The sequence below is a fragment of the Pteronotus mesoamericanus genome, unplaced genomic scaffold, assembly GCF_021234165.1.
Source record: "Pteronotus mesoamericanus isolate MK-2021 breed Mesoamerican mustached bat unplaced genomic scaffold, CSHL_Meso_final scaffold_165, whole genome shotgun sequence".
In the NCBI taxonomy this organism is placed as follows: domain Eukaryota; kingdom Metazoa; phylum Chordata; class Mammalia; order Chiroptera; family Mormoopidae; genus Pteronotus; species Pteronotus mesoamericanus.
Window position 1 is genome coordinate 4,870,123 of NW_026555307.1, and position 18,294 is coordinate 4,888,416.

Genomic DNA, 18,294 nt, shown 5'->3' on the forward strand with positions numbered 1-18,294 from the left:
GGCACTGGGGTCTAGCACCCGCTTTGGCCTCCACCTCTCTTCGGCTGGGCACCCAAGCCCAGGGGCCACCCAAGCACCAGACCCTCCAAATCCTCTCCTAGAGGGGCTGAACCTCAGGCATAGGCGGGTCACCTTTCTCCCCCTCCCCCCGCCCACGTGGATGTGTGGGGATGTGGGGCCGAGCACTGGCAACCGGCCTGGCCCGCAGCAGGCTGGCCTCTGGGCGGGCTGGCTGGGCTGCCTGTCCAGTCTCCCCCAGCAACTGGGGCTGTCCGGCGATGCCCCAGGACCCATGCCATTGGATTTAGCTTCCCGGGGGCTCTCAGCGAAGGCACTTCCACAGACGAAAGGAATCCAGCCAAGAAATGAGGACCACAGCTGGTTCCTCAGTGTGTGCGGGTCACACAGTCCTGCACCATCCTTGGGAAGGGTGGCAGGTGCCCCCAACTGTCAGCCCGCCTGACAGGTGCTGCCACTCTTGGGCCTTGATTAATGCCTTTCATAAACTCCCCAGAGCAAATGCCACACTTTACAAGACGGGTTCCAAGAAATGTTCTTTATGATTTTATGCTAGCTTTTCCTCAAGCATAGCAACAGTCCATTTATAAAAATTCTAAATGACATCCAGTGGGACCAGTCACAAGAAGGCTAAAAACGACCTAGAAGTGACCCCGGCTGGAAATGAATCTTTCCCTCATGCTTCTGTGTCCTCCCCTCTGCCTCCTCGGTCCCCCCAGGCACAGGGGGTCCCCAGTCTTCTCTACCTCATTTGACAGCAACCCCATCCTTCCAGGTGCTCAAGTCGAAAACCCTGGAGCCACCCCTGACCTGGCAGTGAATGCTGCTGGCTCTACCTTCAAACTCAGGTGTGGACCAGGTTTCTCGGCCACCAGGACCATCAGGTTCACCAGGGCCAGCGTGGACCATGCCCAGAACCTGCCTACTTCTCACCCGGAACACCCAGTCACCGCTCACGCTGCTGCCCTCGCCCCCAGCGTTACTCTTCAGCACAAAGCCAAAGGCCACTCTCCACTGCCCCGGGCTGGGTCCCTCCTCTGCTCGGCCATGCCAGGCCCTGAGGGACTGGTCCCTCCCCTCTTGGACCTCAGCCCCATCCCCGTGCCTATCCTCTCTGCCTCTTGGCTGTCCCTCTCCTGTGACACCCCAAGGCCTGGCCTCTTGGCCCCTCCAGAACTCACTCCTCTCCTCTTACAAGAGGTCTTCAGCACCACCCTATTCAAAACTGCAAATTACTCCCAAGACTCCCTCTCTTACCTTCCCTAGTTCTATTTTTTCCTGTAGTATTTGTCGCCATCAAATACTCTGTCCATTTTACTAATTTACTGTGTTTACCTCTCCTCCAGAGCTTCATAGACAGGTTTTCCTCTGTTCTGCCCCCCTCTCCTGGACCAGTGCTGGGCACCTGTAGTTACCCAATCAATGTCAGTAATCCAACAAAATGGCACAGGCAGACCGGGGACGAGACAGATTGGCCAGAGGGCAGCACGGCGCGGGGGCCCACGGGTGGTCTGCTTGCCAAGGACAGACAGGCGGTGCATGGGGGGCATCTGTCAGCCTGCTCAGCCAAGAATAGCAAGAGGGTCAAGAGGGCTTCTGCTGTACTCTGGTCAAATCAGAGCTCTCGGAAAGAGACAACCTGAAATGTAATTCCTAGCCAGTTTGGCGGGGCTTGCTACACCTGGTTTTAAAGAGCCAGCTCTGGTTTCTGCAGGTCACATCAAGCCCAGAAAGAGATAGGTCCTTCAGCGTCACAAGCCCGTCTTCAGAAACTCCCTGCCATTTAACATCCTTCTGGTGAGGCTGGCTTTTGTCTGGTCCTGGGACCACCTGTGAACGATTGCCACATGTACCACATTGCAACACTGACACATGCTGCTTATCTGCCAGCCCAGGGCTACAAACCCGATTCCCCGATAACCACTGGGCCATCGGGTTCACCAGGGCCGGTGACCACATCCACAGGAAGTGAGGCCGCCTGGAAAAGCACACAGCCCTGGGGTGGGGATGGCACGTGACCTTGCTCTGACATGCACAACTTTGGCCCCAGCCAAGCTGGCTGCTCCTTGGACCCTGAATCCTCCACGTGCTAAGTGAGGAGCCTGCGGGTCCTCCTTCCCTACCGCCTGAGAGAGGAACGACAGCTCTGTTCCTTCTCTTCCTCGGGAACATTTACTGAGTGCCTGCCTGGCCACCCTGGTCCTGGTGCATCCCTGATGGTGACTGCTGCCCACCTGGACCCCTCCCACAACTCCACCCCTGTCCAGTCTGGCCCTTTGCTCTGGGTCTGAGGTCTCTGAAGGGCCACAGAGAGAATGGTTCCAGAAGCTGGAGCAGCCTCTGAAAGCCACATGATGGCTTCCTGGCTGAGCTTGATCTTGACCCTGGTGGGGGGTGTCCGGGAGCCTCCTGCCTTCTTCAGCAGACCTTCCACTTCAGGAGGTAGAACCTTCCTCCTAGAGTTGGCCAGATTCTGCCCAGATTGTGCCATTAGGTAGGTATTTATCTCGTTTTTTATCTTCGTAGGTATTTTAAAAACCAGAACTACCCCCAAATACAACCGCGCTTCTGGTACCTACACTGTAACATGACAACTGCAAGGTTGATAGAGGTGGGCCCCTCTCCGTCAGGCAAGGGTGCCAGGGCAGAGCGGTGGGGCTTGAGGGCTGATGCCCAGGGTTCAAATCTTGGCCCCCTCACTTGCCAATGGGGTGTGACCGTAGTCAAGTCACTTCGCTGTTTGGTTCCTCATATTCCTTGCCTGTAAAAGGATCTTAGCTATAGTCCCGAGGCTCAGAGTGTTGCTGTGAGGGTGAATCAAGGGGAACCCTCATTTGATCACCTCACTAGCAGGGCTTGGACTGCCTGGCGTGTGTTGACTCAGAAAAGGCGTGCGGGGCTGCTGCTGGTGGGATGATGCCCACAGCCTTTCTCCCCCAGAACTATGTTCCACGGGAGCAGGCCTCTCCTACATCGCTGCATCCCCAGAGCTCATAAGAGGGTCTGGCATGCAGTCAGCGCTCGGTACATGCTTGCTGAACAAACGCATGGGCTGACAGAGGAGTGGTCTGACTGAAGGAATTTGCCCTGGCCCCGAGGGTTTTGTGCCTTACACGCTGGGCCAAGAACAGCTCAGACCCCAGTGTGCTTTTGCCCCTCTTTGCAAACAACCAGCTTCCTGTCTGCACATGTTACTGATCCCAGAGCGGGCTCCTCCTCACTCCTTTGTCTGGGTGGTGGTCACATGTTTTTGCCCTGTCCCCCAGGAGGTCTGTCTCAGTGGTGCCAAGACCACTCTATCTCCTGGCCTGGCTCCTCTGCAAGGACGGGGCCTGTGGACTCTCAGGTGGGCAGAATGAGGGGGCCTGCTTAATGAATGTGCACCCCCGCCCCCCACACAAACACCCCGTGTGCCTGCAGGCAGGCAGAGTGAGGGGGCTTGCTTAATGAGTGTGCACACCACACACACACTCAAGGCAGAACAGGAAATACAGCCAGACCCAAGTGCAGTGCCAGGGCCCTGGGGGTCTCTCGCCTGTTCTCATGAAAGCACAGCCCAAGGGCAGAGCCTCTGCATTTTAGGCGGGAAACTCGATGAGTGGGAGGCAGGAGAGAAAGTGAGCAATTCCTCCTCTTACTCAGCCCCAACATGCAATCCATCGGCAAGTCCTCAGCTCTAGCTCCAAACTCATCCTCCAACATGCGCTCTCCCCGCACAGCCTCACCCCCACAGCCTCCTCACTGCGCCTCTGCTGCCACCTCCGCCCACTTGCCACCCAGAGCCACAGCCTCGGCTGGTCAACCAACTCTTCCGCTCACAGAAACCTCAGAGGGGTGTCTCACTGAGACTGGCCCTGCCGCCCACTCCTCTTTCATCCACTGGGTCCTACCCTGTCACCTGCCACAAGAAAGAGCGGACCCCCACCCAGACCACTCCTGGGTGAGGTTCTACCCCGCTTTCCCCCACCCCCCTGCCCCCGGAAGCACTGTCATTCCGAGGCATCCAGACGGCAGCTTCTTGGAGATTCATTTCTGTCCTCTTCAGAGGATTACAGATTGATTGCCAAGCCTTGCCGTAAATCAGAAGAAAGTCACTACTCATTACCTACTTAGAATTCCCCGAGTTCTTCCTGGGAAACCATTCCTCAGCTGGCGGATCCCTGAGCCACCAGCACTATCCCCAGGCATGCCACCCATCACAACCGCCACCAGACGCTTTCTCCTTCCAGGCTCCTTTCTCAGCACCTAGATGAATTTCCACCTTTCTCCAGTTTTAAGAAGAGCTGCCAGGATAAATGATTTGAAGACTCCAGCTCATGCTGAAAATATATAGACTGTTAGAGCCTATTCTACATAACCCCAAGTTGGGGAGAGAAGCACATTCTCATTGGATGGGTCATGCTGGCAGCTGGAGCCCCAGACTCACCCGGGTACCTGGGCACTCTTTCCTGTGTCTTATCACCTGTGGGACAGTGACCCTTGTCCAGCTTCAGCCAGCACTAGCGCTCATGCCTACCCCTCCTACCTCCCAGTGGCTAGTGGGAGCAAGGAGATGCCCCATTTGCAAACTGTGCATCCAGAAGGAACCCCTTTCCCAGTCCTGCAGCTGGTACTGCTTTTCCAAACATCCCTTGCCCTCAAAGGCCTACTCAGCACCCAAGGGGGCAAGGGCTCAGAGGACATCAGCCCCGACCCGTGCAGGGGGCCCCTCTCCACAGCTTCAAGAAGAGCAGTCAAATCCTACTTCTCCTGCTGAGATGAAGAGCAAAACAAAGTGAAAACACCAAATACAAAACCCACAGGCCCTGACCCTACTGCCTACCAGGCATCTATTGTGCAGGGGGGTTGGGCTGACGGGCAAGGCCATCCACAAAACCCCGGTCACCCCAGGCTGGAGGGATGGCTGTCGTGTACCTGGCCAGCATGCCCAGGAGAGCCACCTGAGCTGGCCACAGACAGTGCTGCTCCTGAAGGTCGTCACACGGCACAGGCCCAGGCATAGAGAACTGGTCAGCAACTGCCACTCACGAACAAGGGGCCCCAAAGTGCTGTCACAAGTGCAGTCCCCAGGGCTGCTGTTGTGTGTGGCACTGTCACAGAGGCGGCACCGTGAGTGGGCACTACTGCACACACAGGAGCAGGCGGGGGCAAGGAGGGGTGGGCCCTGGTGCTCTGTGGCCACAGAACTGGCGTTTTGAACAAAACAATGGAATCAGCATGAGCACGGCTGGGTCTGTGAGCAGCGGTAACCACGACCCCAGATCCACTTCCTGCATTCCCCCTGCCAGGCTCCTGCAGGTGCTGGAGCAGAGAGAGGCCAGCCTTGTGGCCAGGGCCTCGCCCAAGGGCAGAGGTCATCTCCCATTCTGCTTAGAGAGGCAGGGGACAGGACAGCGCTGTGGGGCCCAGAATGATCCTAGGACCCCGCACAGTGACAACATGCTCGCCTAGATCCCTGGCCCGAGGCCTGTAACCAGCACGGAGCCATGCCCACAGCCATCAGCAGCCTGGCTCCCCGGGTGCCTGGACCTTAAGAACAGCAAGTGGAGAGTCCCATATCCATGTTAGGGCTACCAGAGCAGAGCTGCCAGGACCCATCTCCTGACCGGCTGCACCGACCCTGCTCCTTTCCTCACCCTGCTCTGGGGCACCGGGGGGCATGGCTCGGACTGGGGCACGCCCTTTGACAACTGCTGGAGGAAACTCAAAGACCCATACCATCCGCCTTTCACATCACGACCAAGGGAGGCTGGGCGCAGGGCAGAGGCTGGCCTGGCCTGCAGGCTTGTGTGGGCTCAAGCCTGGCTTTCCAGTAGCCCCACTGGAGCCTGTGTCAGGGCCTCTGAGCGGGAAACCCCCCCCTCTGTGGTTTCTTCATAAATTACCTCCAGGTTTCAAGAGCAGACTTGCCTGCTGGCAGATACAGAAGCGGGCTCTCAGAGTCCCTGGATTAAACCCTCATGACATCTACAGAATTCAGAGTTAGGAGGGAAAAACTCCCAGCCCAGAATAATTGCTCCCACAGGGAACATCCTTCTGCACCAGAAGGTAATAGGTCTGAATGAGAATTTTCTAAAAACCGGCACCAAACCTCACAACATAATCGCAACTGTCTGCTTGCTCTGGGAGCCAAACCAAAGTAATGGCTCCTACAGGAGAATTCCTGACTAGACACCGCTGAGACGGAATTTGCTGATCATCACAGCCAAGCTGAACAGACTCCCCTCTGAGATGGGCACCTGGCCCACACGCCCAGCCCCCGCCTGCCTGTCTGCCACAGGCCCCCTTGGGGAAAGCCTGCTCGCAGTGGGAGTCAGGGCCTGGGGCACATGGCAGGTAACCTGTCAAGGGGTGAAGCAGGAGAAGCAGGTTTTTCCCTTAGCTCTCTCAATTTTTCTTGAACTACGTGACCCTTAAACCATCTTTTATTTTTCTCTCTTTTGATAAAGACACTGGTACGAGAAATCTTCTCAACTATAAAAGAGCCAATTCAAGAGACTGATGAAAGGGGGCAGTGAAGGGTCTGCCTCTGTGTCTGGGCAGGCGACAGGGCTGGGGGAGGGGCCTGTGGCGGGGACCCCAAAGCCTCCTCAGCTCCCACTGGCTGCTGCTTTGTGAGAACCAGCCCAAGGTTACTAGCTATTTCACTTTCTAGGAAAAGCCATAGAACTCCTGATTTTACATTGTTGACTTCAAACCCACCCCCCCCCAAAAAAAACCCCATTCCATGGATCACACTGAAGCTGCCTGTGCACTGGGACCGGCCCAGAGGTTACCAATTTACAACCTCTGACCTTTGTCTTGCTAGAAAATTCCTCCTGAGAGTGAGAAGTGGGGAACCCAGGGTTTCCCCCCAACATACACATCCCAAGTCCTTTCCCTGATAGAAGTTTCTGGAGGCCCACAGAGTGGAAGGCCATCTAGTGAGCTGTGGCCAAAGCCAGCCGGGGGCGGCGAGCCCACTGCAGGGAGGCGGCCTCCACCCCCCGGAGAGGGGCCAGCTGCTGCGCACCCCAAGCGTGGCCGGCACCCCTTCCTCCTCAGCTCCTCTGGGTCACTCGCCTCGCACTGTGAATCCGCAGGCAGCCCAAACTTTCCGCCCCTTTTCTTCTGGGCCTGAGTAATCGCAACAGCACCCAGCATCTCGGGGTTGATCAGACAGGTCTGGGTCAGGGTGCAGAAAACACCAGAACCAGCCTCCCTGTGGGAAATGAGAGGAAACTGAAGGAGAGTCTCCAGCTGAGTTTTAAGGATCCATGCAGACAAACAGGACACGGAGAACAGGCAGAGAGGAGAAAGGGCTCTCTAAGAGGAAAGGTGGGTTACGAAATGGGCGTAACTAGTGGGCAGCAGAGCCAGTGTGAGGGAGTTACAGGAAGTGAACGGGAGACAACTTGAGAACCTTCCCCTGCTGCCGAAGTGGGAATTACAAGAGAAGGGAAAAGAGCCTGGAGCGGGCGTCTATATACACGTAGAATGGGAATTTAAAAGAAAACCCTGAGGCAAAGAAAAGTGTCATGGTTCAGGTTAAACAACCAGTTCCTAGACCACCCTGGGAGCTGGCAGGGACAACCCCAAGCCTGTGGGCACAGCTTCTGTCCCCACAACAAGTCGCTACATTAGCTCCTGTAACTGAGGGGATGCCACAGAGAGACTGAGGACTCAAATCTGTCAGGGTGACATAGCAAATAATTACATCATGGGTCTCAGATAACAGACCTAAGGGGATAAAGGCTTGACCCCAGGGAGTGACCGGTGGAAGAGCAGACAAAAAACACACATGTGGCATTCCCACTTGGGTGCTCGAGCGGCCACTGTCACTGGCCTGTCCTCAGTGGCCAAGCTGTTCTTGGTTCCCCAGCGCTGTTGCCCAGATCGTAGTCAGCAGGCTGTGTGCCCCTCCACCTCGTCTGGTCTGCATGTCAGCTGGGACTGCTCTGTCCTACCCCTCATTGGCCTAGGTCAGAAGACACTTGACCTGAGTCTTGCCCTGTGGGGTGTATGGTCCTCCGCACCCACCCGCACCGTGGACTGGCTGAAGAATTTTGAGTTAACGCAACCCAGCTCACACCTGTTCTCAGGGGCTGCCTTCACCTGGGCCTCTGCCCTGGCTTTGAGGCTGGTGGGATTTGATGCCCAATGTACCAAGAGAGATCTTCAGAAAATAGTTACTCTCAAGAATAAAGACAGAATCCTCTAAACATCAAGGAAAGAAAATAAAAAAGTTCCCTAGAAAAAAGAATGAAGAGAATTTGCCTAAGATCTCCAGCAACAATGGAGGGAATAGTTTCATGGAACAAAGATTCAATACCCAGTGAAGCCATCCTTCACGTCCGAGGCAACAAAAGGACTCTTAACACGCAAGGTCAAAATGAAGCATCAAAGCAGTGATCTTCAACCAGTGTGCTGCAAGAATTTTTAAAACATGAATATCTGACTAGTCAGGGGCACTGACCTCTCTCCCTTTAGGTTGTCAAATATAAAAAAAGACAACAGCCAACACAACAATAGCCGTCCAGGGTGAATAAATCAAAATTACACCTAATTTTTGTCAGATGGGCAAAAAATACATTTTTCGGTGTGTCACGGAGTTTTAGTACTTGGTTTACGTGTGCCATGAGATGAAAAAGGTTGAGAATCGCCGCATTGTAGGAGAGGAAAGACACGGTACAGAACAGGTCTGCACTGGCTCAGTGAGACAGCGCCACATGCAAATAACTGCGATTAAAATGATTATAAAACAATGCAAGCGTTGAACTGGCCGCTGGAAAGGGAAGTTATAATAAAGAACTGGAAAATAGGGGCAAAGGAGATAAAGAGTAAAACCACGCTAAATTTTCCCTCTTCAGAGTAAGGAATCAACAGTGTTTGACTTTTTACCAAAAGTAGAGAACATAGAGAAATACAATTCATTTTTTCCTTAATTTAAAAGTAACTCTGCAACAAAAGTGGAATGCATATAAAAGAGAACAAAGAAAATTTTACAACTTTCTAATGACAGAAAAACTTTCCACAGCCAGAAAGGCAGAACAGAAACCAGAAAGCACCGAGACTTCGGATGAGGGACCAAACGCCCTGGTCAGCACGACAGATGCCGAAGGCTCTGCCAACGCTGGGGGAGCTCTGTTTGGAACAAGGAAACTGCCACCAGTAGGCCAAGTTAAAAATGAAGGAGTAAGCAAAGGTACGCCAGGGAAAGTGCAACAGAAAGAAAAGATTTAATAACAATACCAATATCAGATAAAGTCAGACTCAAGATACAAGGATTAATTAGGTCAAAAGGGATTCATGTAAGCCATAAAAAGATAAAACATATAATGAAGACATAACAATCGTCAACCTGAAAGCTCCATATGACTTGGTATGGAAATGAATAACACAAAAATCTATTAAGAACTGCAAAGAGGAATTCATAAAACCACCTCTCCTGATCCTAGAGAAAATGTACAAAAAAAAAATAAAATAAAATAGAGAGAGAGAGGCAAATGACTGGAATAAGATAAGAAACCTGATTTAAGGTAAACCAACGTATGTGCACTAAAAATTTTAAAAAAAAGTTTCCAATACATGCTTAATGTTTAATTTTATTCCATAAAATACAGACAAAAATATTTCTAAATAGGCCACAAAGGGGAAAAAATCTCCAAATAAAGAAAAATAAAATTTACATACACTACATTCTCCAACTACAATGGTGACAAAATCAGAAACTAACAACAAAAAGCTAACAAGAAAGTGAACCAATCACATCTATCTAGAAATTAGAAGAAATGCTCTTAGTTCCTTTCTTAGGTCAAAAATCAAATCAATCAAAACTGCTTAGGATGTGGTCAAGGCAGCATTCAAAAACGTATTAGCAAAATTCATCCCTTACTAAAGAAGAATTAAAATAAGCAAACATTCAATTAAGTAAAAGCCAAATGTTCAAAACAAGATCAGGAAGGGAGGAGAAAGGAATTAATACAACTGGGAATCTATGAATTAGACAAGCAATAGAGTCGATAAATACATTTAGAAACTGAAATTTATGAAAAGACCAATGAAACTGATACAGTTCTGGCAATGCTAAAACATAATGAAAGAATACAAATATTAGGAGTGAGAAAGGAAATACAGCTACAGACACAGAAGAGACACTTTTCAAACTTAAGAAAATAAAACAACTCCATTCTAATTAAGTTTAAAATTCTTGATGAAAACAAAAATTTTCAGGAAAATTTATTGTCAACACATGTATGCCTCTAAGAGGCATAGAGCCAGGTTACGACAATGGCCTCGGGACACCTGGAACATTATCAAAGAAATTCTCCCCGAAGAAACAATTTCTAATAGTACTGAAGGACTTCTTTGGCCCTTCAGGAACCGAAAGCCCTGTGCTTTCTAAATTGTTCTAGAAAACATAAAAATGTGGAGAGCGTCCCATCATGATCTAAAAAATCCTGATCTCAAAATATGGCTGAGACAGTTTAAGAACAAATGTACAGCTCAAGCCCCTATTTTGAGTCTACATAAAATGCTAGTAAAAACACCACCACAGCAAGTGTTACAGTGCCAACTAGATGTCATCGGGCCTGTTCTATGTTCTGTCCAAAAATTAATCCACCGAATCCTCCTGGCTGTCTCCAAAGTGCTATTATTATCCTTTTTCCAGCTGAGGAAACTGAGGCACAGCAAGTGGCAGGACTGGCATTCCAATGCAGTAGGCCAGTCTCCAGAGACCATGGTCTAACCACCAGGACACACTGCCTGGACATTTCAGTCGTGCAGCTCATTGGAACAGTAACCCACCGAAGTGGAGAGTGCGCCACAGGTGCCACACCGGCTGGACACCAAGAAGTCTGGTCATGAGGTTCACCTAAGGCACACCAGCACTAGTTACATTCTCTAATAAGAGGAACCTGGCTCCTTGGAGAAATGGCTGATTCCAGGGCTGCACCGGGGTATACACAAGGTGAGCCTGGAGCATCTGGTGGCGGCAGAAAGCAAGAGAGTGTTCAAAAGTCAAAATGACGCGGGGAGAAAGGATGTCAAAAGGACACAGGCACCAAATGAAAGAGTTGCTGGTGACCCAAGTTGGGATGATCTGAGCAACAAACTGAGTAGCTTAATATCAAGTTATAATGCAAAGTACAAAATATATCTCCATATAGATATAAGGAAGTAAATGGTTGAATAAATACATAAATGGGGAAGAAGAGACAGCTCTCCTGTGCAGCAGAATTACAGTAGTGGACACTCGTCCCCTGGGGAGACAGCACAACCTGTTCTCCTGAAGCACAAGCTGTGCCCTGACTCCTTTCCAAAGAGTATGAATGGAAACAGGGGTACAGAAGCGCCTCTCCGTGGAGAAACTTGACACACTCTCCCTCAGTCAGGTGATCAAGGTCAACATCAGTGATCAAGTCCAGCTGACAGCAGGTACGCTTGGTATGAGGTGACGAAAGTGGTACTCAGCCTCTGTGCTCTTCCTCCCGATAACCTCAGTCCAACCCTGAGGAAAACATCAGGAAAGCTGGCGCTGAAGCGCGTTCTACAAACTGTGTGACCAGTACTCCTGGAAACTGCCAAGGTCCCCAAAAGCAAGGGAAGGGAGAGAAGTCACAGCCAAGAGGAGCCTACAGGGACAGGACAACTAAATGGAACACAATACAAGGTATCCTGGAACAGAAAAGAGGACATTGGGTAAAAGCTGAGGAAACTGGAATGATGTGTGGACTTTAGATAATAATAAGGCATCGATGTTGTTCATGAGCTGTTACAGATGTGCCATGACCATGATAATGGCACGGGAATAGGGGTGCAGGGGTGTGGGAACTGCCCAGTACTCCTGCAGCCTTTCTGTGACCTAAAACTATTCTAAAATACCAAGCGTATTAATTGCTTCACACACACACAGGGCCAAGGGAGGTGCCAAAAAGGCAGCTGATAAAATTCAACATCCTTTCCTGATAACATCTCCTAGCAAGCCAGGATAAAAAAACACTACTTCCTTAAACTGGTGCTAAATATTTATTAGAAATCAACAGTCAGAATCAGGTTCAAATGTGAAGCACTGGAGTCAAATCACAAATGCCTGCTGGCACCACCGTTAGGTAACAGGATTCTCTCGAGGGGCGATTCCCCTGGCGTTGGAGAAGAAAATTTCTACTACCTTTGTCTTCAACAGCTCTAATTAGGGCTGCACGGACTGGGCTGCAAGGACCAGGCTGCCTTTCCCTCTGCTTCTTTGTCCACCTTTCTAGCTGAGTACCAGGCTGGCTTGCACCCCGAGTGGGCCCATTTCTCAACTACTCTTAGAGGCAAAATGAGCTATCCCTGCCTTAAGCCAGAGTCCCACAGCCTGTCCTCCCCCGAGGCCCCAGCTACACTCTCTGACACCAGGCTCTGCTGAACTTCAGAGAGAGCGCTACTCCCTCGCCTCGTGCCAGGCGTCGTGGCCACGGCAGGTGGGTGGGCACACGGGACTGCTCTGCCAGTATGGGGGCAGCCCAGGATGAGGTCAAGCCTCCTCTGAACTCCAAAGAATTGTCCACCCAAGACGACCCTGGCTCTTGAAAAGGGCTCCGCTCACCGAGGTGTGGCCAGCCGGGTGCAGGACTCGGGGCTGCCTTCCTGAGGGGGCACCAGACAGGCAGGGGTTTCCTGAGCCCTCGCGTGGTAGGCTATGTGTGGCCTGTCTCCAACAGTCGAGGAAGTGCTGGCAGGAAGCCTGCACCAGCCTCACAGCACAAGGCAAAGAGCGGGTTTCACCACACCCAGACCTGGGGTCTCGGGGGGCCCTTTTTGAACAATCCATGCCCCAGCCTCGTCTCTCAAGGTGGCCACGGAGAGAGGCTATGTCTGCTACGGAGGGCACAGGGCACCGCCCACGGACAGTGACCAGGCCCGCAGAGGAGGGCCTATCATATCCATTCTTACCCAGGGGTGTGGGCCTGAGGCCCCAAAGCTCCCAAGCAAAACTCTAGCACTTTCAGGGGGTAGGTAAGCTGAGGGTGGCCTCACCAACGCCCAGGATTGCCCAGGCTGAGACCAGCGTCGGTCAGACCACTCCCAGGTGACTGGAAGCTAGTTGACCATCTCCAGAACCCCCAGGAAGGAAGGAAATAAGAGCTTCTTGCTGCCGTCCATCATCAATGAAAACTAGACCCCCTGCATGACCCGTGAGGGGTAGGGCCAGGGACACGTATGACCACCATGCCCAGCAGGGAGAGCTCCGGGCCCAGAGTGGGAGAGGGGCTCAGGCACCTGAGAGGCAGCTGGAAACGCAGGGAGTCCGCACCAGCTGGGCCTGGACAGAGAAAGGCAGCGTGGCTGCCTCAGCTGCCGGTGCTTTCTGCAGCCACAGCCACCATGGCGAGTAGGGTTCTGGGGTTTCCTACGACTCTCCCACCTTCCAATCATGCTCACTGGGGTTGAAATTTCTAAACCTTAAAAAAAAAAAAAAAAAAGAACAAAAATGGCCTTTCTTTTACAAGAACACAGCAAGGGTTTTGGGGGTGGGTGAGTTGAAAGACCAACCACGGAACCCAGCACCCTGAGGCTTAGGTACAGTGTATAAGCGCGAGTATATGTGACTGGTGTGTGGTGTGGTATGTGTGAGTGTGGGGGAGGGGAGTGTGTGGGGAAGTGTGTGTGTGTGTGGGGTATGTATGTGTGCGGGGTGTTTGCGTATGTGTGCATGGTGGGATGCATGTGATGGATGTTGTATGAGGGAGGTATATTGTGTGTTATGTATGCAAGTGTGTGTACAGTGTGTGAGTGGTATGTGATTGGTGTGGTTTGTGTAAGATGTACGTGTGCGTGTGGGGGGAGTGTTTATAAACAGGTAGTATGGGTGAGAGGGATGGTGTGTGTGTGTGGTATGTGTGTACATGCGCGTAGGGTGGCGATAATAAACCCCTGCCAGAAGAAACCCCTCAGGCTGGGTCCCTGTCTCTCACCCCCAATCGGGTCCTGGGGGCACAATGAACACACAGAGTCATGACTTGCTCCGTCTGACCAAAGGGCAGAAAAAAGCAAGGAGACTTAAAAAAAAATCCTCACCCAGAGGCATGCTTATGATTTTAAAGAAACATCCATCAGTTGCCTCCCTCATGCGCCCTGACCAGGGATGCGCCCTGACCAGGGATGCGCCCTGACCAGGGATCGACCCTGCAACCTTTTGGTGTTCAGGACGATGCTCCCACCAACTGAGCTGCCCTGCCAGGGTCCAGCAGGGAGGCCCTTATCCCGCCAAAGCAGAGCTGGGCAAGTTCTTCATTAACAAGGGCCTGAGAGAAAGCTGGAGGCTGTTGTTGGGGGTGCTGCTGGCTCTGATTGAAGAACAGGCAAAACCCAGGCCCTGCCAAGGGTCTCCAGATGGGCTGGGGTGTTTGCCAAGAAGGGTCCCAGCCCAGGGCAGAGGACAACGCCACGCTGGTCCCCACACACCTCACAGCCCCTCTGCCTTTCAAATGACTGCAATCCCCACAGAAGCTGTCACGGAAAGGCCCAAAATGCCCCATTCACAGTTTGGAGAGAAGGAGCGTAATTTCAATTAAGGTCCCAGGCTGTCAAAAACATCAAGTTATTAATCTCCTTGTGGCAAATGTGAACCGGGACCTGCTTACACAGCCAATTGAGCATGCTCTAAATTAGTGTTTGCAGGTAATTGATTCAGCTGCCAGCCCCATGCCAGCCGGCTACAAGCTGGTTACGCCACTAACATTAAATAATACGAGCAGTAAAATGGCCTGCCTGATTGGGCCTGCAGTCAGATGCTGTTAGCGCCCGATTTACCCAAACATTAATGTCTTATTGGTTTAACACAATTTACTACGCCTCAATTGGGGAAAATGATTTTCATTTCCTTGAAACCCCACTCACAGAGGCAGAGCACAAAGGAGGAGGTGTCTTAATAAATGCCATCAGTGCACTCTTTTTCTTTTTTAACGTGCCCTCAAGATTTTATAACAAACTTTTGATAATAAAAAATTTTTTTTAAACCATAGCCCTGGCCAGGTAGCTCAGCTGGTTGGAGCGTCGTCCTGTACACCAAAAGGCTATGGATTCGATCCCTGGCCAGGGCCCATACGGGAAGCAACTGATCCATGTTCCTTTCTCTTGTCTCTCTCCCCGGCCCCCTTCCATTCTCTCTAAAATCAATAAGCATATCCTTGGGTGGGTTTTTTTTTAAAAAGTGCTAAGTCTTAGAACTGGGTCTCCTGGCCAGCATCTCTTGAGTCTGAGTCTGAGCGCCACTGTCTTGGTGATTTGCCCTCTTTGAAGAAAATCAGTGCCGCTCCCCACCCTGCTGTCTCCGACCCCTGCCCTCCCTCCAGCCCTGACACACAGGAGTCCCTGCCCTTCTTGCCCTGTGTCCCTCTGAGGGGCTGGGGGTGCCAGACCCTCGGGAGAAGGTCCCGCTGGTTCTAGGGATGCTCTTCTAACCCAGGAGTCAGTGGCTTTCCCAGGGATAAGTTGAGCCTGTGCTTAAAGGGCCACACCCCATGGGGGACTAACAATTCAGATGAGGTTTTATATTCTTTACTTAGTTAAGAAAAGAAGGCTAAAGTTCACAGTGGCACGGACGACAGCAGAAAAATAGATCCGGACATTTTCTTCTTTCTCTCATCCATCCATCCAACGCGCCCACACATACGTCCTGACAACAAGCGTGGGGCAGACGCTGCAGATAAATAAGACGAAGTCTCCAAGAAGTAGCCCCTGGGCTCCCAAGGACACAGACTACAAAACAGTGTCCCCCAGCTACCCGGCTGTGACAGAGAAACGTGCCCATGGGCACGGACGACAGCAGAAAAATAGCTCGGGACACTTTCTTCTTTCTCTCATCATCCATCTTTCACTCAAGGCAGAACGCAGTCACCCCACCCCAGGGCTGCAGACGCTCCCAGGGGCTGAGCCTGGCACTGGCAGTCGAGGACGCCCTCCTCACACCTGGCCAGGGACACCCCGACACGTGACAATGCCCTAGCACAATCATCTTCCTACCGTCTTCAGGGGGGTGACACCCTGCGCCTACACAGGTCACCCCAGCCACCTGTGCTGCAGCCACAGTCTCCAGCTCTTGCTCTTGTCTCTGCTTCAGCTTTTCCTCAGAACAGTCCCCAACCCCTACCCATCCTCCACCCCAGGAGCCCCCACTCTCTGCTCTCAGGGACCCGCAGGTCGATGGCTCCTAGGACAGGCACAGAGGTGCACATCAGTGCACACACCTGGCACATTAAGCTGAATTAATGCCACTCAGCACCCTCAGGCCCCCTGCTTTTGGCCTCGATCTTCGGGCTCATTTCTCTGAGAGAGGTCCCTGATGCAGAGGCGGTGGCAGTGTGTTGAACCCAGGAATGGGGGAGGGAGCGGAGGCCTAGGGGTTAAGACAAAGGTGACTCCTCCCCGGGGCTCAGCACTGAAAGAGACCCTCCTTCAAACAACAGCCAGATGCAACTCGTAGACTTTGGATCCCAGCGTGAACAAACCAACCTAAAAAGGTAGCTTTAGACCAATGAAGACTGGATATTGGTAATATTGAAGAACTATTGCTCATTTGGTTAGATGTAATAATGACTTGGTGGTTATGTAAAGGGAAGAAACATTCTCATCAACTGAGACCCCTACTGATGCATTTACAGGAGAAATGACATGATTCTTTTTTGGCGGGGTGGGGAAGCGTATTAACAATTTCTTATTAAAGGGTAAAAAAAGATTGCCATTACCTTGGGGGAGGGGCAGGGAAAGGAGATGGAGGAAGTGTTCCGAAGCCGGCGCCTGATGCAGAGCTCACACGCAGGCCTGCCTGGCTGCCGCAGGGCTGTGCTCTGGGATGTGGGGCCAGAGAAGAGCTCAGGTCCCTCCTAGGAGTCACCTTCGGAGCTGAGCTCCCCGCAGCACAGGGCACGAGGCTGCTAGCGTGCAGCAGACGGCAGGGTTCCACACTGGGGCAAGCTAGTCCTGCTCTAATTTCTGGGTTATTTTTATTTGAGACATCAGCTGTGGGTCACCTATAGGCCAATTCAGATGGGGACAGATTTCTGGGGCAGTGCCAATCTCAGGGACCACTGCCTGGCCCATCTCCCAGGTAGCAGGGCAGACCTCTTCCTATTCCAGATCCTGGGGGGTCAGGGACACTGGGAGTCCCGAGCAGATGCCGCACTACAGCACAGACCACGCGGAGGCACAGGCTGGGCGCTGTGCATGCCCTTCCCTGTGCTCCCGGGTCCTTGGTGAAGCTCTCCTTTGACTCCCGCTGGGACGCCATAGCAACCAGAGCTTCCAAGGCCATGTTAACTTCTCACCACCCAGGGTAAGAGGAGAGAAACACAGAGGCTCCCTGACCAGGGCTCCTTTCAGGGTTAGACTTTGAAAAAGATACCTGGCCCCGAGCCACACGATGGTTAACATGACATGCCCATGCTACCCACCCCTAACTCTGTCTGTTCCTCGCCCTCACCCAGCACTGACAAAGTGGCAGGTCCAAAAGGCTGGGGGGGTGGGGGGGTGGAGGCAGAGCAGGCCCTGAGGGTGCCCGGGCGGACTTGGTCCCTGTAAAGAGGGCAAGGGGACACAGTGACAAGCTCTAAGGCCAGGTAGGAAAGGGCAGTCCAGGATCAGGAGAGTGGGGGGCGAGGATAAAAGGTAAAACTCTTTTTTTCTGTACTCGGAAAAACTCGGAAAGGTTTTCCATACAACCAATTCTCTAATGCTCTGTGGACACCAGCTGGGTGTCCTACAATTTACTTCTGGCACTAGCTGCCAGAGTTACCCCAGACCCCACAGGTTGAGGGCTCAGTCCCATAAGACTGTCCCCACCTCAGACCTAAGTCCAGGCCTCCCATATTTCTGACTGATTGGCTATATATCGGGGAGAGGGGGTCCCATAACGCCCTCTTTGGGTTTGATAATTTGCCAAAATGGCTCACAGAACTCAGGGATGCACTTCATTTACTGTTACCACTTTACTATAAAGATTACAACTCAGGAAGAGACAGATGGAAGAGATGCACAGGGCAAGGTATGAAGGAAGGGTGTGGCGCTTTGGCTGACCCCCACCCCCCGCCCGCCAAGGCATTCACCAGCCCGAAGCTCTCCAAACCCCAGGGCTTAAGGTTTTTATAGAGGCTTCGTTTCGCAGGCACAAGTGATTAAATCACAGGTCAGAACGCAATCCCCAGCTGCTCAGTCCCAGGGGTTGGGGTCCAGACTCAAGGTTCCAACCCTTCAACCGCAGGGACGGTTCCCCAGTTACCAGCCCTGCCCTCCTGGGTCATTAGCATAAACTCA

The 18,294-nt window shown here is 52.3% G+C and overlaps 1 protein-coding gene across 1 annotated transcript in view; it reads right to left on the reverse strand.

The window, feature by feature from the left end:
• The window catches only part of PEPD (peptidase D), a 117,132-nt gene that overhangs the window by 44,796 nt on the left and 54,042 nt on the right, over positions 1–18,294 (reverse strand). The window lies entirely within an intron of this gene.